The sequence below is a fragment of the Lactuca virosa genome, chromosome 3 (genome assembly GCF_052849685.1).
Source record: "Lactuca virosa cultivar CGN04683 chromosome 3, Lactuca_virosa_CGN04683_v6, whole genome shotgun sequence".
In the NCBI taxonomy this organism is placed as follows: domain Eukaryota; kingdom Viridiplantae; phylum Streptophyta; class Magnoliopsida; order Asterales; family Asteraceae; genus Lactuca; species Lactuca virosa.
The window spans coordinates 216,238,051-216,260,735 of record NC_136428.1 but is presented as its reverse complement, the minus strand read 5'-3'; positions in this window follow the sequence as shown (position 1 = coordinate 216,260,735).

Below are 22,685 nucleotides of genomic sequence, written 5' to 3'. Positions count from 1 at the left end.
CACAAAAGGAGTCTCTCCCAATCTCTTTCACTCTAACTCTCCCAAAACTCTCTAAGTAGGAGAAATCGCTCCAAGTGTGTGAAATCTCTCCCAAATCTCTCTCTGTATGAGAAATCTCTCCAAGTATGTGAAATCTCTCCCAAATCTCTCTCTGTATGAGAAATCTCTCCAAGTATGTGAAATCTCTCCCAAATCTCTCCAAGTATATGAAATCTCTCCCAAATCTCTCTCTGTATGAGAAATCTCTCCAAGAATGTAAAATCTCTCCCAAATCTCTCTCTGTATGAGAAATCTCTCCAAGAATGTGAAATCTCTCCCAAATCTTTCTCTGTATGAGAAATCTCTCCAAGAATGTGAAATCTCTCCCAAATCTCTCCAAGTATGTCAAATCTCTCCCAAATCTCTCTCGAAATCTCTCTTAACTTTTTATAATCACTCGGGGTATCCCGACCCTCGATTTAGTCGAAAACTGCTCAAAAACGGAAGTCTACGCGAAAAACAGCCTTAAGGAGCCGAAACCCCTCTTAGGAGCCGAAACTCATCTTAGGAGTCGAACCTCCTGAGAACCGAAACCCTCTCAACCGAAATGGATCGAGCGCTCTGTTCATTTCGGTCCCCTGAATCATTCCGAACCGAGCCTGACCTTTTGCTCTTCCCTTCTCACTTTCGGTCCGAGAGGACTAGGACTTTCGGTCCGAGAAGGCTACACCTTCGGTCCGAGATCTTGACCCTCGGTACCTCCTGATGAGCAGCCTGCGAGACCTCTCGGTTCCCATGCACAACCGAGCCTCACCTTCGGTACGAGAGGCGACCCGCGCAGCCGAATCCCTCTCCCGGTTTCTTCTTCTACTTTCGGTTCTAAGGACTAGGACCGAACCTCCGGCCCCAAATTTCGGAATTTGGCAGTTTTTGCCCGGTTTTCAATATTTTTAGCGTTTTGAGCCCGTTTTTCGAGATTTTAACGCGGGATTTTCATCCAAACTCGTATATTAACATAATAAACCCCAAATATTCATATTTTAATTATATTTTGGGGAAAATCTTTGCCTAAGAATAAAATCTAGTACGTAAGATTTATGGGTGGAGTGTTGACTTTGCCTTAGTGTATGACACAAGCAACTTTCCCATACCTCCAAAGTACAACCCCTTGTCCTTCCACCATACACACTTGGTCAAGAGCTGGAAAACTCTCCTCTCTCCTCACATTACTCCATTTTCCACCAAGTGACAACTTCATTCTCTCTCACTTCCTCTCTCTAGATTTCGAGATTCAAGGCTTGTCTCCAAGCTTTCCTTCTACATTTGGTAAGTATCTTACTCCTACACTCAGATATTCTACTATCCTTCATCCAAATCATAGATTGCTTACACAAATATCATCATATTTGTTGTAGATCTTCAAATCTTCAAGCATCTCCCAAGTGTTCTTGAGTTGAACACTTCTTTTCTCCATCATCCATCTACTGAAATCACTCAAGGTGAGTTCATACCCCTATCTTTTCATGTTTTTATTAAGTTTTAAGGGGGGGGGGAATACAAGTTAAAACACTAAGAACACAACTAAACTCATTCAACAGCTTTCATAAGAAAAGTTGAGTCTTATTCACGGACTGTTTTGACTATCTTAAACTTCATATCTTTCAAAACTGTTTAATATTCAAATATTTCAGGTTCATACCTTTAAAATGACTACTTGCACATTTCCATACAATTTTTCTACGATTTATGGTGATTTTTACAAAACTGCCTATCATTTCAGAAACGAATTCGAACCAGTCTGTGAATACGAACATTTTAACACAAGTTAAAGACTTCTAAAAATCATAATAAAAATTATGAATAAACTAGACACATTTTGTGAACTCTCAGAATTTACGGAATCATTTTTCGACTTCGTATGATTTTTCTATAATTTTTCTGAAACAGTGTAGAAAGGTAAAATTTTAGATAACAGCTTATAACTTTCATCACACTTTGTAACTTGTTGAGCAAAGTGTTAATCTTTGAAGATTTCATATTTTACATGTATTTCTTGTTATGGTATAATTATATATCAGAAAATACTCACTGAATTGTAAGAAGTCTCCAATATAACCATTAGTATAAAAATAAGGCATGATAAACATAGTTATATTTTTGCTATACATTCAACTTACATAGAAAAATGGCCCTTATACATCACAAACAAACATGCTAGAACTATAATAGGTATAGTTAGGTTGCATATACATTACAAACATTTTGGATAAACTATAATATGCATAATTCATGTTCACTATCACTACCACTATTTGCTGAATTATGATATGTATAATTTATGTTCACTACCACTACCACTATTTGATAAACTATAATATGCATAATTCATGTTCACTATCACTACCACTATTTGGTGAATTATGATATGTATAGTTTACGTTCACTACCACTACCACTATTTGATAAACTATAATATGCATAATTCATGTTCATTATCACTACCACTATTTGGTGAATTATGATATGTATAGTTTATGTCCACTACCACTACTTGATTTTTAAGACTACATTCTATCTAGAACTGTTAGGCTTCAGCTATAATTGCTAAGTGTATATGCTAGAGTTATATAAGAATCTAGTCACAATCGACTTAGAATTGGTGGGTCCGCTTTATTTCCTGTTCCTAGTTTGGTTGTGGGCCTAGGGCAGACCCATTACATTCGACGGTCTATTTAACTTAAATTTTATATAACTTATATACACTTAGAGATTATAGAAGGAAACTATAGGAAATTCTAGGATGCACTATTTATTAATACAGAAACATTCATTTCACACTTAGTTAAGAAAATATTGGATTTTCTGGAAACATACTCTGTCGCTTTTTCAAGGAAAACGGTTCCTTTCTCAAACAAAACTCTTATGAACTCACCAACTTAATTGTTGACACTTTTCAAAACTACTTGTATTCTCAGGAAATCAGTGAAACAGGAAAACATCAACACTTTGAGGATGGGACGTTAAATTGTTAAACAGTTTATTTTTTCATCATAATGTAATTGATTTTGAAACATGTAAACATATACTATGGTGTAACCTTTTCAATTATATTTATGATGGTTGTATTTACTTTGAGCACTATTATACTCGTTGTTGTGATACTTTACATGAAGTCCTCCACCCCCGGACGTTTCCGCCATCCTTGGTTTGGGGGTGTAACATCCGGGGTTCGATTGCAATTACTGTAATGGTGCGACCCATATGGCATTTGATTGCATGCTAATAAAGAGTGAGGATAAGAAGGAAAGATTTAAGGATAAGGCATATTATGTCGAGAGGTTGGAAGAAGTGAGAGTGAAGACGAAAGGATTGTCAGTCGTTGCAAAGGGAAGTGTTGATGGGGATGGAACATACCATATATTGGTCATCTGGTTCCGATGATGAGGAGATGAGGAACCCCACACATGGCGTAATGTATGCAAGGTTCGAAGAGGGCAGTTCTGAATAGGAGAATGTGACTGGTAAATGCTTCATGTCGACAGGAGCAAACAAATCTCCTATGACATTGAAGGTACGTTCTCTTCTTGAATCTTTTGGCATTCCTTCAAGTTTTTATGTTACTGTTTTATCTGACTTTGATGATACTCTTTCTTATGTTAATGGCATGCTTATTTCTGTTAGTAGCGAAGCTGAGAAATCAAAAACTTTGTTGCTAGATACTCATAAACATTTGGAGTCTAAGAGAAGTCGAATAGATAGTCTAGAGCTACAAATGATTAATATTACTCTAGATAGGGATCATGTTAGGGCAGACAATGTTATGTTGATGAAACAAAGAAACATTTACTGTAACAGTGTGAAATGATTGTATGCAAAACTAACTGATATTCATCACTGTTGTGAAATTAGCAGAGAACAACATAGGAAGTTATTGCCTTTCTTGGTTTATGAAAGAGATAAAATAGACACAACTTTATATGATTGTGAAAAGAAAATCCCAGAATTCGACAAAGTCCCTAATGATTTTTATGCTTATGGGATTGTTAGAATTGATGAATGTTTGGATTATACTAATTTAGTGAATATTGTGAATGAGACTACTTCTAAAACTAAACAACTGAAAATTTTGAATAAGACTGAGAATTCAACATTTTACTCTCAACACAATTTTGTTGATATCGAAGATGATTCTAATAATATCAGTGAAATTGAGGAAGAGGAAACTATTGACTATTCTCAGTTTTCAGTCATTAATGTCACTTCGATGGCCAAGGGTAGAGAAAAAGGTAATGATTCATTGGAAAAGGTTAACACTGACCAACGCTCTACATCGAAGTTTATGATTATAACAAAGTGGTTGTAAAAGACTCTGAGACTGATAGTGATGAGGATGAAGATTCGATTGAAACAAAATTTCCCAGAGTTGTTTTCGAACAAGTTTATGTGGAAACAAAGAAGTTCGAAAAAGTGATGAAAGAAAAAGGTCCTCATTATATTGAATCCAACTCAGTAGTTTATTCTTCTTTCAAATGCACCGATGAAGTTGTGTTTCCCAATCAGGTGTTTGTCACTATAGGAAATGGAGACAAAGTGAATCCTGAAATCAACAAAATTGTTGATGAAGACAACAAAGTAGCAACAAAAGAATGGTTCTTTTCTAATCAAAGTTGATAATCAAAAAAATGAACCAGTTTTGAACCAGAAAAATGAAAAGTTGATAATCAAAAAAATGAACCAGTTTTGAAAACTGAGAAAACAAAAACAAAAGCACAAATTTTAAATGAAGATATTCAAAAAGTTGCAAAATAAGGAGTTTTGTTGTCAAAAGCACGAAACAAAGTCTAGTGGAAAAATGTTAAGGCTTTTCAGAAACAAAAAGATTTTAAATAAAAATCGACTACACAAGTGAAGACTTTTCCTCAAAATAAGGCTTTTGATCAAAAGAAACCCACTCAAAAACAAAATGATTTTCCAAAGGATCAATCTAAAGTTCAAAAACCAATTCGAACACTGATTGTTCATAAACAAAGAAATGAAACTTTTGTACAAAATCAACGTTCAAGGACTTTTGTACCAAATTCTCAAAGTGAAAGGTTTTCAAAAAACAAATTTCAAAGAATTGTTGTTCAATGTAATGACCAAATAAATTTTAATGAATTTCAAGGTCAAAGAAATATTTCACAGAGACCAAAGGTTTTTAAATGAACATCGGTTGGGTATAATAAACATTTTCAAAATCGATTTCACAATTCTCCAAATCCATCTTTTTCAAAACAATCTTTTCCATAGCGAAATTTTGAAAAATTGGAAGTGAAAGGAAAGAAACAAGAACCATTTAAGCCAACACAACCTCACTTTCCAAATCTGGACTCGAAGAAGAAAGTCAAAGCTTCGTTTGTCAAAGGGAAAACTGATGTGAAGAATATCAACCATTCGCACGAAGGCAAAGGTAAGCCATACCAATCAGGAAAGATTTGAAGAGGAAATCAGGTATGTAACGTCTGATTCCTGGTATGCATTTAAATTATTTATTTATTCATTTTGGAAGGGAAACTCGACGAGTTGGTGGCCCTAACTTGTCGAGTAGAAGGCAGAATACGCGCGGGTTTTAAGTGAGCTACTCGATGAGTCGAAGTCTTGACTCGACGAGTAGGACAGTCTGGATGAAACCCTAATCTTTAGGGCTTGCACCTTATTTAAGCATCATATTTGGCCTCCACCCAAGCCTCCATCACCTCGAAACCCTAATCAACCTTGCGTGATCTTGAGCTATTTCTTGCCATTTTTGTGATTTAAAGCTAAAAGAACGAAGCAAGGACTTGGAGTTGTAGAAGGAAGGCTGAAGATCCAGAGCTAGGGACTCATTTATGTCTTGATAGAGGTATAAAGCTTATACCTTGGCTTCTATTCACTTAGATCTTCATTTGAGCTTGTATATTGTCACTTTTAGGCCATTTCCAAGGTCATTGCGAGATTTCAACTCTTGGGGATGTAAGGACTTCAGATTTGGGCACTCTTGAGCTTTAAAAGCTCAAAGTTGCCACCTTTATTCAGCCATGGCCCTATTCCATGACTTATACCTCCATTTTAGCTTGTGGTGGGTGTTTTAGCTTCATAACACCATGCATGCACATAAAGTTAGCAACTTTACGTGTAATGCTAGTCTAAGGAGTCCAGATCTATGAGTTGGAAGCATTGGAATTTGATTAGAATCGACTGTATGGATTTGGCATATGAGGGACTCGACGACTTGTTCTTGTGACTCGGCGAGTCAGGTCGTGGACCCCTAACCCATTTTCTGGTTTGAGTGAAACCGCTGAGTCTAGGAGATGACTCAGTGAGTTGGGCAAGATTAGGACTCGAAAACTGAAGAACTCGACGAGTCCAAGGAGGGACTCGAAGAGTTAATACGTTTTGTCCTGATGTTATGACAGGAAGAACTCGACGAGTCTGGGAAGGGACTTGATGAGTTGACTCGGTTGACCACGAGTCTGAGTAGTACATGAACTCGCCGAGTTAGGAGATAACTCGACGAGTTGGGGTTGACTGGGAGTTGACCTTGACTTTGACTTTGACCTGGATGTTTACTTTGATCAATGGTAAAATGGTCATTTTACCCTGGGAAGGATTATTAGATTTTTGACTAAGTATTATTGTGATATTGATAGTCGGGGAGTCGTTGGAGTAGCTATCAGATATTCCTCACCGCGAGATTTTGCAGACAGCTTTGCGAGGTGAGTTTTCTCCTGTAGGAACGGGTCTAAGGCACCAAGGCCGGCCCGTTTAGATAGTAGTAGTTCCGGACCACGGTCCGATGCCGAGAGGGGCCGAAGTAGGGTTATATGTTTTCAGGATTCCGATCCGATGTCGGGGCGGTCCCGAGGAATGTTTGTATGCTTGTATGCTTAATGTCTTTGTGATTCTTGCCTGTGTGTGTTATGTGTTATGTTTTCCAAGCTTAGGACCGATGCCAGGGCAAGCGTGAGGAATGTCTAGTTAGTATGTTATTATAGTCTGTTCCTGACTTCGGTCCGATGCCGGGGCGGTTCCCGAGGAATGTTAGTATGTTATGTGATATGTGTATGGTATGTGGTAGTTGGGGAGACTCACTAAGCTTCGTGATTACAGTTTTCAGTTTTGGTTTCAGGTACTTCCACTAGCAAGGGGAAGGGCTCGGGACGATCGCATGGCACACACCACAGCTTTAGTCTGGGATTGTTTAGACTCTGATATTTTTCTCACATGATCGTGATACAGTATTTGACATGATGTTTTTGAGAGATATGATTTGTGATTTATTATGATATTGATGGATTATGGTTTTTACTAAATAATTTTAAAAAGAAATTTTTGGTCTGTATTTTTGGGATGTTTCAAGGTATGCCTATGAAAGCTACTTAAGCGAGTCACAAAATGGGAGTTCATCATCAATGGAATCGAATCCATCAGTAAAACGGTGGAAAGAAGTACCCACGACGAAGGGTAAATCAAAACGAATGATTGATGGAAAAAGGAAAGTTGGTGGTGAACCTAAACCAATGAATAATTACATTTCGATACCTAAGTCGGTAGAAGTTGACTTAATCGATTGTCTGAAATCCAAGGTTCGAAATTGGGTGTTAGGATCTTCCTTTCACAATGCATTTCACTCTAATATCCAAGGACCCAAAAAGCCTTGGGACCTAAATTCTTTTAATTGATCGCAGGTACTATGTGACGAGCAATACGATGAACACTGGTATATCGATAGTGGTTACTCTCGTCACATGACAATTCGAAAGGAGAACCTGCAAGACTTTCGAAGCTTGGATAATGTTGGAGTTGTAAAGTTCGGAAATAACCAAAAATGCAAGGTAAAAGGTTATGAGAAAGTAACAAATGGAAAGTTTACAGTTAATCATGAGGAATACATCGAAGGTTTACAACACAACTTGATAAGTATTTCACAACTTGTTGTGGGCACTGAAAATCAAGTGGTCTTCGATGAAGAAGGAAGTGTCATCTCAAATAAAGAAACAAAGGAAGTTTTGCTCAAATCGAAAAGGAAAGGTGACATGTTTACACTGGACATGAAACCAACTGTTGGTGTTCCATCTGTCTACTTACTTTCGAAGGCCTCATCAGATCTCAGTTGGATGTGGCATCGAAGACTCTCCCATCTAAATTTCAAGAATCTAAACAAACTAGTTATACATGTTCTTCTTCGTGGCTTTCCTGTATTAAAATGTGATAACGATTCGTTATGTGCAACATGTGAACAGGGAAAGCAACATCGTCAAGGTCATCCCATCATTATCGACTCAAAGATCATTCAACCACTGGAACTTCTTCATATTGACCTTTATGGACCTTCGACTGTTGAGACTCTCAACAAGAAGAGGTACATATTGGTCATTGTTGATGACTTTTCGAGGTTTACCTGGGTGTTCTTTCTTCGTCAGAAGTCAGAAACTGCTCAAGTAATGATAGATTTTATCAAGAACATCGAATTGAGTCTGAGAAAGAAAGTTAAAAGAATCAAAAGTGATAATGGCTCAGAATTCAAAAATCAATCTCTTGATTCCTTCTTGGCTTAATTAGGAATTACGCATAATTTTTCATCTCCTTACACACCACATAAAATGGTGTTGTCGGAATGAGGAATAAAACATTATGCGAAGCAGCAAGAACAATGTTGACCTATGCGAACCTGCCTCAATATCTCTGGGCATAAGTAATCTCGACAACGTGCTTCACTCAAAACTGATCAATCATTCACCGTCAATTTAACATCACCACTTATGAAATCATAATCAATCGAAAACCTAATGTGAAAATTTTCCATGTTTTTGGTTGTAGGTGCTTCATCATGAATCTTAAAGATAACCTTTCTAAATTCCAGTCTAAAGTTGACGAAGGGATTTTCTTAGGATACTCGCACAACTTCGTAGCATATAGGGTGTTGAATAAGCGTACAAGAAATATTGAGGAAACATTCAATCTTACTTTCGATGATTATCGTGTCAAACGTATCGAAAAGACCTTCGCATGATAGCCAATTTTTAATGAATCAAATGATGAGTCAGCTATTATTAGTTCTTTAGATATTGATTATGAATTAATTTTTGGTGTTCCAGACAGAGAAGTTGATGCAGAAGTTAATGCTCAAGATAATCAGATTCCTGAAGCAACGAAGCATTCTGATGACTCGATGGTGACTAGGGAGGCAGATGATTCTCTATCAACATCAACCTCACTAGTGAATGTCGAACGTCTAACTGTTTTAAATGGTTATCAAGTGGAGGGTGAGCAGTTGAGTTCGATGTCACAAGATCAAATTGATAATCCAACTGTTGAGATGGAGTATGCTCAAAATGCTAATCAGTTCGAGGGGGAGCAAGGACAGAACAATGCTGATGTTGATGGGGAGCATCACAATCCAAATCCATTAGTCGAGGGGGAGCTAAATGGATCTGTATATCTTGTTTCTGCTGATCAAACTGACAATTTTCATGATGTTTCTGATCATGTGTCGAATGCAGGTGAAGGTTCTGAAACGGATGAAATATTCGAAGATGCACCTTTGGATTTCGATCGTGCATATCCACCGATGGACAGATGGACACGAAACCATCCGAAAGAACAGGTTCTTCGTGATCCTCGAGTTGGAGTTATGACGCATGTACAAATTTGAGCTAAGAATGATATACTGAATGTTCACCAGTAACTTTGTATGTTTAATGTGTTTATATCCAAAATGGAACCGAAAACAATTAAGGTTGCATTGGAAGATCCTGATTGGATTGTTGCAATGCAATCAGAACTTGCTGAATTTGAAAGAAATAAGGTTTGGAGATTTGCTCCAACACCTGATGATGTTTCGTTCATTGGATTAAAATGAATTTTTAAAAATAAAATAGATAAAGAAGGTAATGTTGTTCGAAACAAAGCGAGATTGGTTGTTAAAGGATATTTGCAACAAGAAAGTATTGACTATGATGAAACCTTTGCCCCTGTAACAAGACTCGAGGCTGTTCGAATATTTCTTGCATATGCATCACACAAGGACTTCGATATGTACCAAATGGATGTCAAGTGTGCTTTTGTCAATGGAGTACTAGAAGAAACCGTTTATGTCGAACAACCACCAGGTTTTGTAGATGACAAATTTCCTAATCAATGTTATATTCTCTATAAAGTTGTTTATGACCTAAAACAAGCATCTCCAGCCTGGTATGAAACTCTTACAAAGTTCTTGAATCTCTCTAAATTTAAACAAGGATCAGTTGATCCTACTCTATTTCGAAAGAAAGTAGGGGATCATCTGATGGTAGTTCAAATTTACGTAGATGATATTATTTTATGCTCGACTGACCCTTCGTTGTCTAGGGAATTTGAGAATATGATGAAAAGTCAGTTCGAGATGAGCATGAAAGGTAAGAAAACTAATTTTCTAGGATTGAATATTCGTCAAATCAGGGAAGGTATCTTCATAAATCAAGAGAAGTACTCTCATAACTTGCTTGAGAAATTTGGTATGACGAATAGTTCGATGTTGAAAGTACCAATCGCAGTAGGCACACGGTTAGGTCCTTCGTTGGATAAACTTGCTGTAGATCTCATGTTATATAGGAGCATGATAGGTTCTTTACTATACTTAACTGCTAGTAGACCTGATATCATGTTCGCTGTTTGTAATTGTGTCAGGTATCAATCGAATCCAATAGAACCCCATCTAACAGAGGTCAAGAATATCTTTCGATATCTCAAAGGAACTATGTCACTGGGGTTGTGGTACCCTTCGAAGAGTGGATAATTCATACAAGCATTTTCAGATGCAGACCTTGGTGGGTGTCAACTCGACAGAAAAATCACTACTGGTGGATGTCAACTTTTGGACGGGAATCTTGTAAGCTGGCAATCAAAGAAATAGACATGTGTTTGGATTTCTACAACTGAAGCAAAATATGTTGAGGTTGCAGCTTGCACTTCTCGGGTCATATGGATTCAAAGTCAACTTCGTGATTACGCATTCAATATAAAGAAGATACCTTTATATTGTGATTCACAAAGTGCCATACGCATCTCCCATAATCTGGTGCAACATTCAAAGACAAAGCACATAGCACTTCGATACCATTTTATCAAGGATATTGTCGAAGATGGTAATATCGAGGTTCATTTTGTCAAAACGACGGGTCAACTTGCAGAAATCTTTACAAACCTTTGCATGAGAAATTATTTCTAAGGATCTTAAATGGTCTTGGAATGATTGATGCAAGCTTCATTCGTGGTTCTTCATCATCGTGAATCAACAGATGTCGGAAAACTGCTGAAGTGTTTAGAGGTTACTGTCCACAATTTAGCGTTCGGCCACCTTCGTTTTCGAAATGTCCTGAATGGTTCAGATTTACCTTCGTTTTCTTGGAAGCAATGTTGTTCGATGTACAGTGTGTGGAAGTCGATACTTCTTGTTGAAAATATACGATCTGATTACCACGAATAAAGGCTCGGATACCAGTTACTGGGTGACAGATATATATATTTAAGGAGATAAGATGCGGAAAAAAAAATAAGAAGTGCGGAATAAATATAAACTGGAAAGCTATAAATGACTGAAAGCTATAAATGAAATAAATGACAATATTTAAATGACGTAAAGCTGTAATAAAATATATAAATATATAAATAAATATAAAGTCGGTTCGTCAATAAATTGACTGAACTGGTTTAGAATTGGACTGGATCTTAATAGACTGTGTCTCTATTTGTTCAAAGTTCAATCCGGTAAGTAACAATAAGTTCTTTTTATGTAACAATAATTTGTTTACAAAACGATACAAAATACACGGGTAATGTTTTTTTAAGTATGTGGGTATGTGTGACAACCGTCAAAATTGAGTCAAGTCAAAGTCAAACAAAGTCAACAAGTCAAAACCAATCGACTCAATTAACCCTTGTATATTAGGGTTTACACTATGTAATTACTGTATAATGCAATATTTTAATGAGAGAAACATTATTTGGAAAGTTCGTGTGTTGAATTTCCTAAGTCTCAAATGCAGTAAACATTGAACCAAAACGATAAAAAAATTATTGCACACTCATCGGGAGTGTGTACGACACTAAAACACGGTTTAACGGGGTTTATGAACCTTGCGTTGTGAAGCCGGACACTCAAATTAATCACAAACGAAACCTCTCTAAATCGTTTTCACTCTATCTCTTTCTATTTGAAATCTCTCCCAAATCTCTCTCAAAAGTTACTTTAACTTTTTGTAATCATTCGGGCCATCCCGACCCTTAACCGGGTCAAAATTCCACTTGAAACGGGGTAAAAACGGGTAAAATAACCTTAAGGAACCAAAACCCTCCTATTAGAAGCAAAAACTCTCATGAGAAGCCTCTCAGGACCGAAGCCTCTCAGGACCGAAGCCTCTCATGAGAAGCCTCTCAGGACCGAAGCCTCTCATGAGAAGCCTCTCAGGACCGAAGCCTCTCATTAGAAGCCTCTCAGGACAGAAGCCTCGCATGAGAAGCCTCTCAGACAGCCCATGCGAGAGGTCTCGCAGACGGCCCCTTTTTACCGGTTTTTCGACTACGACTTCGTTTTAACTTCGTTTTAACTCCGTTTTTCATTATTTTAACGTGGGATTTTCACCCAAAACTTTATTTTATAAACTAAGGCCCCAAAATATATAAATCCCCAGGGTTTTTATAAAAATATATTAAAATAATTAGTGGTTGAACTAATTATTGAGGGAATATTTGCTTTTCCTTATTTTATGACAAAAGCAAACCACCACCACCTCACTCTATGATCAACCACTCTTTCCCACTACTCCTTGTCACCTTAGTGGACCTTTACACCCAATCTCCAACTCTTCCCACGTTCTAAGAGCTGGAGGATTGATCCTCTCTCCTCATTCTCCATAAAGTCCTTTCATTCTACACTTAACAACCAAAGAACACTCTCCAAAATTCACTCATCTTTTCTCTCAACTTCAAGGCTTTCTCCAGGGATTTCTTTCTTCAATTAGTAAGTATCTTCATCATTCATATAATTATTACACTCCATTCTACTCAAATCATTGATATCTTACACAAATTCCATCTTATTCGGTGTTAGATTCTCGAATCATCAAGACATCTTCTTAGTGTTCTTGGGTTGAACACTTCCTCTCTCTCACTTTCATCTACTGAAACCACATAAGGTGAGTTCATACCCCTACATTTACATGTTTTTCTTAAGTTTTAAGGGGGGAATACAAGTAAAATCATCAAGAACACAATTAAACTTTTTCTATCAGATTACATCAGAAAAGATGAACTTCGATCACGGACTGTTTTGGTCAACTTAAATATTTTAGTTTTCAAAACTGTTCTAGGTGCAAGTAGTTCAAAGTCTTAGATTTAAAATGGCTACTTGCACATCTCCATATGATTTTTCTACAATTTATGGTGATTTGTACAAAACTACCTATCATTTCAGAGGCAAACCCGGACCAGTCTGTGATTATGAACATTTTCACCTCTGTTAGAGATCACTAAAAATCATGATAAAATTTACGAACAAACTAGACTCATATTGCAAACTCTCAGAATTTGCGGATTTGGATTTAGAGCTTTGATGATTTTTCTATAAATTTTCTAAGAACAGTAACAGAAACTGTATACAACAAAAAGTTGCTGTCAATTTCATTTCACCTTGTAACATGTTGAGCAAGGTGTATATCTTTATGTGATTATATGTTATTGCAATATATGACATTTTATCTTAATATTTAGACACACATCAGTTTACAAATGGATTTGGACATATAAAATATAAAGAATAACAAGTGATTATAATCAAAGTACAACCGATACATTCAAACATTTAATAAACTATTTTGAATATAGTTTGCATACATTACTACGTACTACCCTTGGTTGATAAACTATAATAGGTATAGTTTATGATACATTACATAATACATACATTTAAAAAGGGTACATTTATACAAATGATATTTTCATTAAGCAAGGTACGGCCATACGGTACCAAGTTTTCATAACACGTAATTCCGTTAATGACTTTATGAAACATTACATAACACATACATTTAAAAAGGGTACATTTATACAAAGGATATTTTCATTAAGCAAGGTACGGCCATACGGTACCAAGTTTTCATTACACTACACGTAAATTCGTTAATGACTTCTGTGAGACATTCGATTCAATTTACAAATAAGTCATGTATTATAACCAGAGTCTCCTCGAGGGAGAGCGTGATACTTGTGTATAGATCTATATTGGGTTTGACAAACCCACACCTAAACTGCATGCAACAGTTAGACCGATAGGTCTGGGGTGACAAATGTCATAACATTTCCGACGCCTGAAGAACGTCGTTTCAGGCCAACTAGGTCATAGCATGGTTATAATAACTCACATGTGGTATTAACAAACATAGAATTTACGGGGATTTCACTAAAATCAAACGAGTTTATGTCGATTTAAACTTGCATTGTTTTACTATAAGGAACGAACACTACTTGTACATTTCGGTCTTTGGGTTTTAAGACTACATTTACACATTAAGGAAAATATTGGATTTTCTGGAACGAACACTACTTTTACAAGAAAAGGCTTTAATAAACTCACATAAAGTATTAATGAATATTGGAATTTACGGGAACTTCATTAAAATTAAACGAGTTTATGTCGATTTAAAATTACATTATTTATTATAAGTAAGAAAAGTTACTTATACATTTCGTTCTTTGGATTTAAGACTACATATACATTTTAAGGAAAATATTGGATTTTTCTAAAACAAATACTACTTTTACAAACGAAAGGCTTTTAATAATACCAAACAAAAGCTTATGAACTCACCAACCTTTGTGTTGACACTTTTTCAAACAACTTGTATTCTCAGGAAATCATTAAACATGTAACCAAGTGTTTTTGAGGATGGGACGCTAAGGCGTCTACTATTTCATATTTTGTCAACATATTGTAATTGATTCGTAAACATGTAATTCATATAATGATGTAACTTTTTCAATTATATATATGTTGGTTGTGTTTGCTTGAATTACTATTACAATTGTTGTTATGATACTATACATGAAGTCCTCCACCCCCGGACATTTCCGCCATCCTTGGTTTGGGGGTGTGACAGATTGGTATCAGAGCACAATTTATAGTGAATTAAGTATATCAAACCACATAAGATATACAAACTATAAACACAATTGGGACTAATAGTCTCTGATTTGTGCATTTTTCAAATAAATATACTTTTAGAAAATAAATGATTTTCTTGATTAAAGTATACATACATACATTACATGCTCGCATGGTATCATAACTAGCGAAAACATAAAGCAAAAGAAGAAGAGTTGAACATTTTGAGTATGCCTTAGTATATGTGGATTAAGTCTGGGAAGGATATAGCCTGATCAACTATATCTGTCCGGGAATTGACTTGCATATACCGGGGGATGGTCAGGATGGGCAACAAATCTAACAAACCTAATAACACACTACAAAGGATACTTTAAGAACTCAAAACTAAACATTTACAAATACTATAGGAGTATTTTGTGTTACTATAATAAATTATCTGAGAATTAAATAGGTCTTTACTTATAGATCAATAGCTGCTAAGTGGATGCGCTAAGGTCATATGTAACTAAGATGCTATAGACTTAGAATTTATGTATCTTTGTTTCACTTCCTGTCCTTGTTTGGTTGTGGTCTTGGAGTTAGGGTCATCTATTCGAAGGACTATTATATCTTAATCACATATGACTGGTATGCACTTTGCAACTAATGAAGTAACCGATAAAGATCTTTTTAAAAACATAAATATATTAATTATGTCCCGACTAAATTAGTATGTGTGAAACTTTTACAAACGGTCATATACTTGGAAACAAGGAAACTCAAATAAAATATTTTATACTTTTATTTTACCTCATAACCCAATGTATTGGGTCAATTAAAAGTATAAAATCGTATGTATCGTAAACATACCGGAAAACAACGTAATAATATACTTTATGTATAAAATATTTTCCTATAAATATACTTTTACTAAAAGAACATTGGTTTACAACTTATGACAGAACCATGCCGCCAAGGAAGGAGACTAGACTATCTAGCAGCACAGCACCACCCCCACTACCACTACCAACACCACCATCACCATCACCGACACTTCCACTACCACTACCAACACCTCCCTCACCATCACCGACACTTCCACCACCACTACCAACACCACCATCACCGTCACCGACACCTCCACCACCATCACCATCACTGACACCTCCACCACCATCACCAACACCTCTGCCGCCGCTTCCACAATTTGATCCAACAATACTCCAAGCTGCAATAGCAGCAGCAGTAGCGGCAGCCGTGTCCTAAATTGTCTCTAATGGGAATGGTGGATCTGGGCCAGGTGTTACACCCTCTAGCCAGGGCGACAGATGGGTGCGCACAAGAGAGTGTTCTTACAAAGACTTCACCAATGGCAAACCCGACAGTTTCAATGGGAGCGGGGGAGTCATCGCTTTAATGCAATGGTTTGAAAGAACCGAAGTAGTCTTTCAAGTGTGCTCTTGCCCCGAAGCGAACAAAGTTAAGTTCGCAGCCTTCACATTCATCGGTCGGGCCCTTACTTGGTGGAACTGTCGGATTAGTTCACTTACTCTCGAAGTGGCTAGATCCATAACCTGGGCAGAACTAAAAACCTTGATGATGAAGGAGTACTGCCCGAGAGGCGAAATTCAAAAGCTGGAACAAGAACTTTGGAACCTCAGGATGACGGGCTCCGACCTTGAAACCTACACCACCGATTCAATGAATTGGCCCTCCTCTGCCCAGCAATGGTCACTCCAGAAGATAAGAAGCTGGAACGATACCTCTGGGGACTAACATCCCGGATTCACGATAGCGTACTAGCCTCGAAACCCACTACTTTTGCAAGTGCCAAAGAATTGGCACAACAACTTATCGACCATAGAGCCAGCCAAGGCACTATAGCGACCACCACTGATCAATCAAAAGGGTGAAACAACAAAAGGAAGTTTTGGAACCAAAAGAAGAGCCAACCAGCACAAGACCCCGCTAAGAAGCAACAAACTGTTGTTGTCTATGCTGCCACTACTGCTACCACTCCAGCACCACCGAAGCCATATGCTGGAACCCTACCCAAGTGCAACAAGTGCAACTTTCACCACAATGGTGCTTGTAGGGAGATGCACTGTAACAACTGCGACAGGAAGGGGCACACTGCTCGTTTCTGTAAAGCGTCGGCTCGACCAATCAGCCAAGTCGCCAGTACGGGGGCAACCCGAACCTGCTACAACTGTGGAGACGCCGGTCACTTCAAAAGAAACTGCCCCAAAGCACAAGCCCCTAATGCTAGTGGAGTAGGAAGAATTCTGGCAATAGGACATGGGGAAGCAATTGAGGATCCCGCGGTGGTTACCGGTACGTTTCTCCTCAATAACTCTTATGCATGCGTACTATTCGATAGTGGAGCGGAGAGGAGTTTCGTGAGCCACCAATATAAACAATTACTTGAACAAAATCCCCAAGCACTAAAGGATACTTATGTAGTAGAAATGGTAAATGGGAAAGTAGAACGTACTAGCGATATATACTCAGAGTGTACTCTCACTCTAGACAACTATACATTTAAAATTGACCTGATGCCGGTCACCATAAAAAGCTTCGACGTAATCATCGGGATGGATTGGTTAGTTCCTCACCGTGCCGACATTCTATGTTACGAAAGGGCCGTTCGCCTCAATCTACCAAATGACGAAACCCTTCTCATCTATGGTGACAAACCTAGTGCGAATTTACAAATCATCTCATGCATCAAAGCCCAAAAGTATCTCTGGAAGGAGTACCACGCCTTCTTGGCCCACGTAGTAGACAAGAAACAAGACGTGAAAGACATCAAAGACATCCCCGAAGTGTGTAACTTCCCGGATGTGTTCCCAGAAGATCTTCCTGCTGTACCACTCGCACGACAAGTCGATTTCAGAATTGACTTAATACCCGGAGCTACCCCCGTAGCCAGAGCTCCATACCGCCTCGCACCAACAGAAATGCAAGAGTTGTCCAGTCAGTTGAACGAGCTTTTGAGCAAAGGGTTCATCAGACCAAGCTTCTCACCTTGGGGAGCACCAGTCCTTTTTGTAAAGAAGAAGGACGGATCCTTTCGCATGTGCATCGACTATCGGGAACTAAACAAACTCACCATCAAGAACCGATATCCTCTACCCCGAATCGACGACCTTTTCGACCAACTCCAAGGAGCAAATTTCTTCTCAAAGATCGACCTAAGGTCAGGTTACCATCAGCTACGAGTTCAAGAAGAAGATATTCCCAAAACTGCATTCAGAACTCGCTATGGGCACTACGAGTTTGTGGTGATGTCCTTCGCTTTAACAAACGCACCTGCGGTATTCATGGACCTAATGAATAGAGTGTGTCGACCCTACCTAGACAAGTTTGTAATCGTATTCATCGACGATATCTTGATCTACTCGCGAAGCGAAGAAGAGCATCGCCTACATCTACGCCAAGTGCTAGAGACACTAAGAGCGGAGAAGCTTTATGCTAAGTTCTCTAAGTGTGAATTATGGATTAGAGAAGTGGATTTCCTTGGCCATGTGGTAAGTGAGAAAGGCATACATGTGGATCCCTCCAAAATCAAGGCAATCGAGAATTGGTCAGCACCCAAGACGCCAACCGAAATTCGACAATTCCTTGGGCTTGCTGGCTACTACCGAAGATTTATACAAAACTTCTCCAAGATTGCGAAACCACTCACCACCTTGACGCAGAAAGGTGTGATATTCAAGTGGGAAAATAAACAAGAAACTGCTTTCCAAACGTTAAAACAAGCCCTATGCAGCGCACCGATCTTGTCTCTCCCAGAGGGTACCGAAGACTTCGTAGTGTACTGTGATGCTTCGAATCAAGGCCTCGGATGTGTGCTCATGCAGAGAGGGAAGGTTATCGCGTATGCATCAAGACAGCTTAAGACGCACGAGGTTAATTATACTACGCACGACCTGGAATTAGGAGCAGTGGTATTTGCTTTGAAGATCTGGAGACACTACCTCTACGGCACGAAATGCACTATCTTCACTGATCACAAAAGTCTTCAGCATATCCTCAATCAGAAAGAGCTCAACATGCGACAGAGGAGATGGGTAGAGTTGCTGAATGACTACGAGTGCGAAATTCGTTATCATCCGGGCAAGGCCAATGTAGTGGCTGATGCTCTAAGCAGGAAGGAGTACTCGGGCCGCCGAGTAAAATCCTTAACAATGATGATCCATTCCCACACGACCATACAAATCAAGGAAGCTCAACTAGAAGCTTTGAAACCAGAAAAGGTGGCAGGAGAGACATTAAGGGGAATGGATAAAAACTTAGAAGTCAAGGATGATGGAGTACGTTATCTCATGAATCGAATCTGAACACCGAAGTTCGATGGACTCCGAGACGTCGTCATGAATGAATCACACAAGACTCGATACTCCATCCATCCCGGGTCAGATAAGATGTATCTGGACCTCAAGAAATTATACTGGTGGCCGAACATGAAAGCTGAGATTGCTACCTATGTTAGCAAGTGTCTGACTTGCGCCAAGGTCAAAATCGAATACCAGAAACCATCCGGGCTATTACAACAGCCGGATATACCTGAGTGGAAGTGGGAACGAATAACCATGGACTTCATAACCAAGCTGCCTAAGACATCGGGTAAGCTTGACACCATATGGGTAATCGTAGACAGATTGACTAAATCAGCACACTTCCTACCAATAAAAGAAACCGACAAGATGGAGAAGCTGACTAGAACGTACATCAAAGAGATTGTACGACTCCATGGTGTGCCGATATCCATTATCTCCGATAGAGATAGTAGATTTACCTCACGGTTTTGGCAGTCTCTACAAAAATCATTGGGAACTAGGCTTGACATGAGTACGGCCTACCACCCACAAACCGACGGACAGAGCGAACGAACCATTCAAACGTTGGAAGATATGTTAAGAGCTTGTGTGATAGACTTCGGTAAAGCATGGGATACCTATCTACCGCTTATCGAATTCTCCTACAATAACAGCTATCATACTAGCATCAAAGTCGCTCCATTCGAAGCTCTTTACGGTCGCAAATGCAGATCACCCCTGTGTTGGGCTGAGGTGGGGGATACACAGCTAGCTAGAGGGCAAGTCTCTAATAGCACCCTCACTGGCCCTGAAATCATAAGGGAAACCACAGAAAAGATCGTTCAAATTCGAGAAAGACTGAAAGAGTCTCGAGATCGGCAAAAGAGTTACGCAGACAAACAACGCAAACCCTTGGAATTCCAGGTGGGTGATCGTGTACTACTAAACGTTTCCCCTTGGAAAGGAATGATACGATTCGGCAAACGTGGGAAACTAAATCCAAGGTACATCGGGCCATTCGAAATCCTTGCTAGATTGGGCCAGTAGCATACAAACTTCGATTACCTCAGGAACTCGACAAAGTACATCCCACATTTCACGTGTCGAACCTAAAGAAGTGTTTGTCTGGTGAGACACTCGTAATACCACTCGACGAAATCGAAGTTAACCAAAATCTCCACTTCGTGGAGGAACCAGTCAAAATCATGGATCGGGAAATCAAACGAACGAAACAAAGTCGTATTCCCAACGTGAAGGTCCGTTGGAACGCTAAACGAGGGCCTGAGTTCACCTGGGAACGCGAAGATCAAATGAAACAAAAATACCCACATCTTTTCCCAAACTCTTGATGTCCCAGTCAAATGCAAATTTCTGGACGAAATTCCTTCTAACGGGGGGATGATGTGACAACCGTCAAAATTGAGTCAAGTCAAAGTCAAACAAAGTCAACAAGTCAAAACCAATCGACTCAATTAACCCTTGTATATTAGGGTTTACACTATGTAATTACTGTACAATGCAATATTTTAATGAGAGAAACATTATTTGGAAAGTTCGTGTGTTGAATTTCCTAAGTCTCAAATGCAGTAAACATTGAACCAAAACGATAAAAAAATTATTGCACACTCATCGGGAGTGTGTACGACACTAAAACACGGTTTAACGGGGTTTATGAACCTTGCGTTGTGAAGCCGGACACTCAAATTAATCACAAACGAAACCTCTCTAAATCGTTTTCACTCTATCTCTTTCTATTTGAAATCTCTCCCAAATCTCTCTCAAAAGTTACTTTAACTTTTTGTAATCATTCGGGCCATCCCGACCCTTAACCGGGTCAAAAACCACTTGAAACGGGGTAAAAACGGGTAAAATAACCTTAAGGAACCAAAACCCTCATATTAGAAGCGAAAACTCTCATGAGAAGCCTCTCAGGACCGAAGCCTCTCAGGACCGAAGCCTCTCATGAGAAGCCTCTCAGGACCGAAGCCTCTCATGAGAAGCCTCTCAGGACCGAAGCCTCTCATTAGAAGCCTCTCAGGACAGAAGCCTCGCATAAGAAGCCTCTCAGACAGCCCATGCGAGAGGTCTCACAGACGGCCCCTTTTTACCGGTTTTTCGACTACGACTTCGTTTTAACTCCGTTTTTCATTATTTTAACGTGGGATTTTCACCCAAAACTTTATTTTATAAACTAAGGCCCCAAAATATATAAATCCCCAGGGTTTTTATAAAAATATATTAAAAGAATTAGTGGTTGAACTAATTATTGAGGGAATATTTGCTTTTCCTTATTTTATGACAAAAGCAAACCACCACCACCTCACTCTATGATCAACCACTCTTTCCCACTACTCCTTGTCACCTTAGTGGACCTTTACACCCAATCTCCAGCTCTTCCCACGTTCTAAGAGCTGGAGGATTGATCCTCTCTCCTCATTCTCCATAAAGTCCTTTCATTCTACACTTAACAACCAAAGAACACTCTCCAAAATTCTCTCATCTTTTCTCTCAACTTCAAGGCTTTCTCCAGGGATTTCTTTCTTCAATTAGTAAGTATCTTCATCATTCATATAATTATTACACTCCATTCTACTCAAATAATTGATATCTTACACAAATTCCATCTTATTCGGTGTTAGATTCTCGAATCATCAAGACATCTTCTTAGTGTTCTTGGGTTGAACACTTCCTCTCTCTCACTTTCATCTACTGAAACCACATAAGGTGAGTTCATACCCCTACATTTACATGTTTTTCTTAAGTTTTAAGGGGGGAATACAAGTAAAATCATCAAGAACACAATTAAACTTTTTCTATCAGATTACATCAGAAAAGATGAACTTCGATCACGGACTGTTTTGGTCCACTTAAATATTTTAGTTTTCAAAACTGTTCCAGGTGCAAGTAGTTAAAACTCTTAGCTTTAAAATGGCTACTTGCACATCTCCATATGATTTTTCTACAATTTATGGTGATTTTTACAAAACTGCCTATCATTTCAGAGGCAAACCCGGACCAGTCTGTGATTATGAACATTTTCACCTCTGTTAGAGATCACTAAAAATCATGATAAAATTTACGAACAAACTAGACTCATATTGCAAACTCTCAGAATTTGCGGATTTGGATTTAGAGCTTTGATGATTTTTCTATAAATTTTCTAAGAACAGTAACAGAAACTGTATACAACAAAAAGTTGCTGTCAATTTCATTTCACCTTGTAACATGTTGAGCAAGGTGTATAT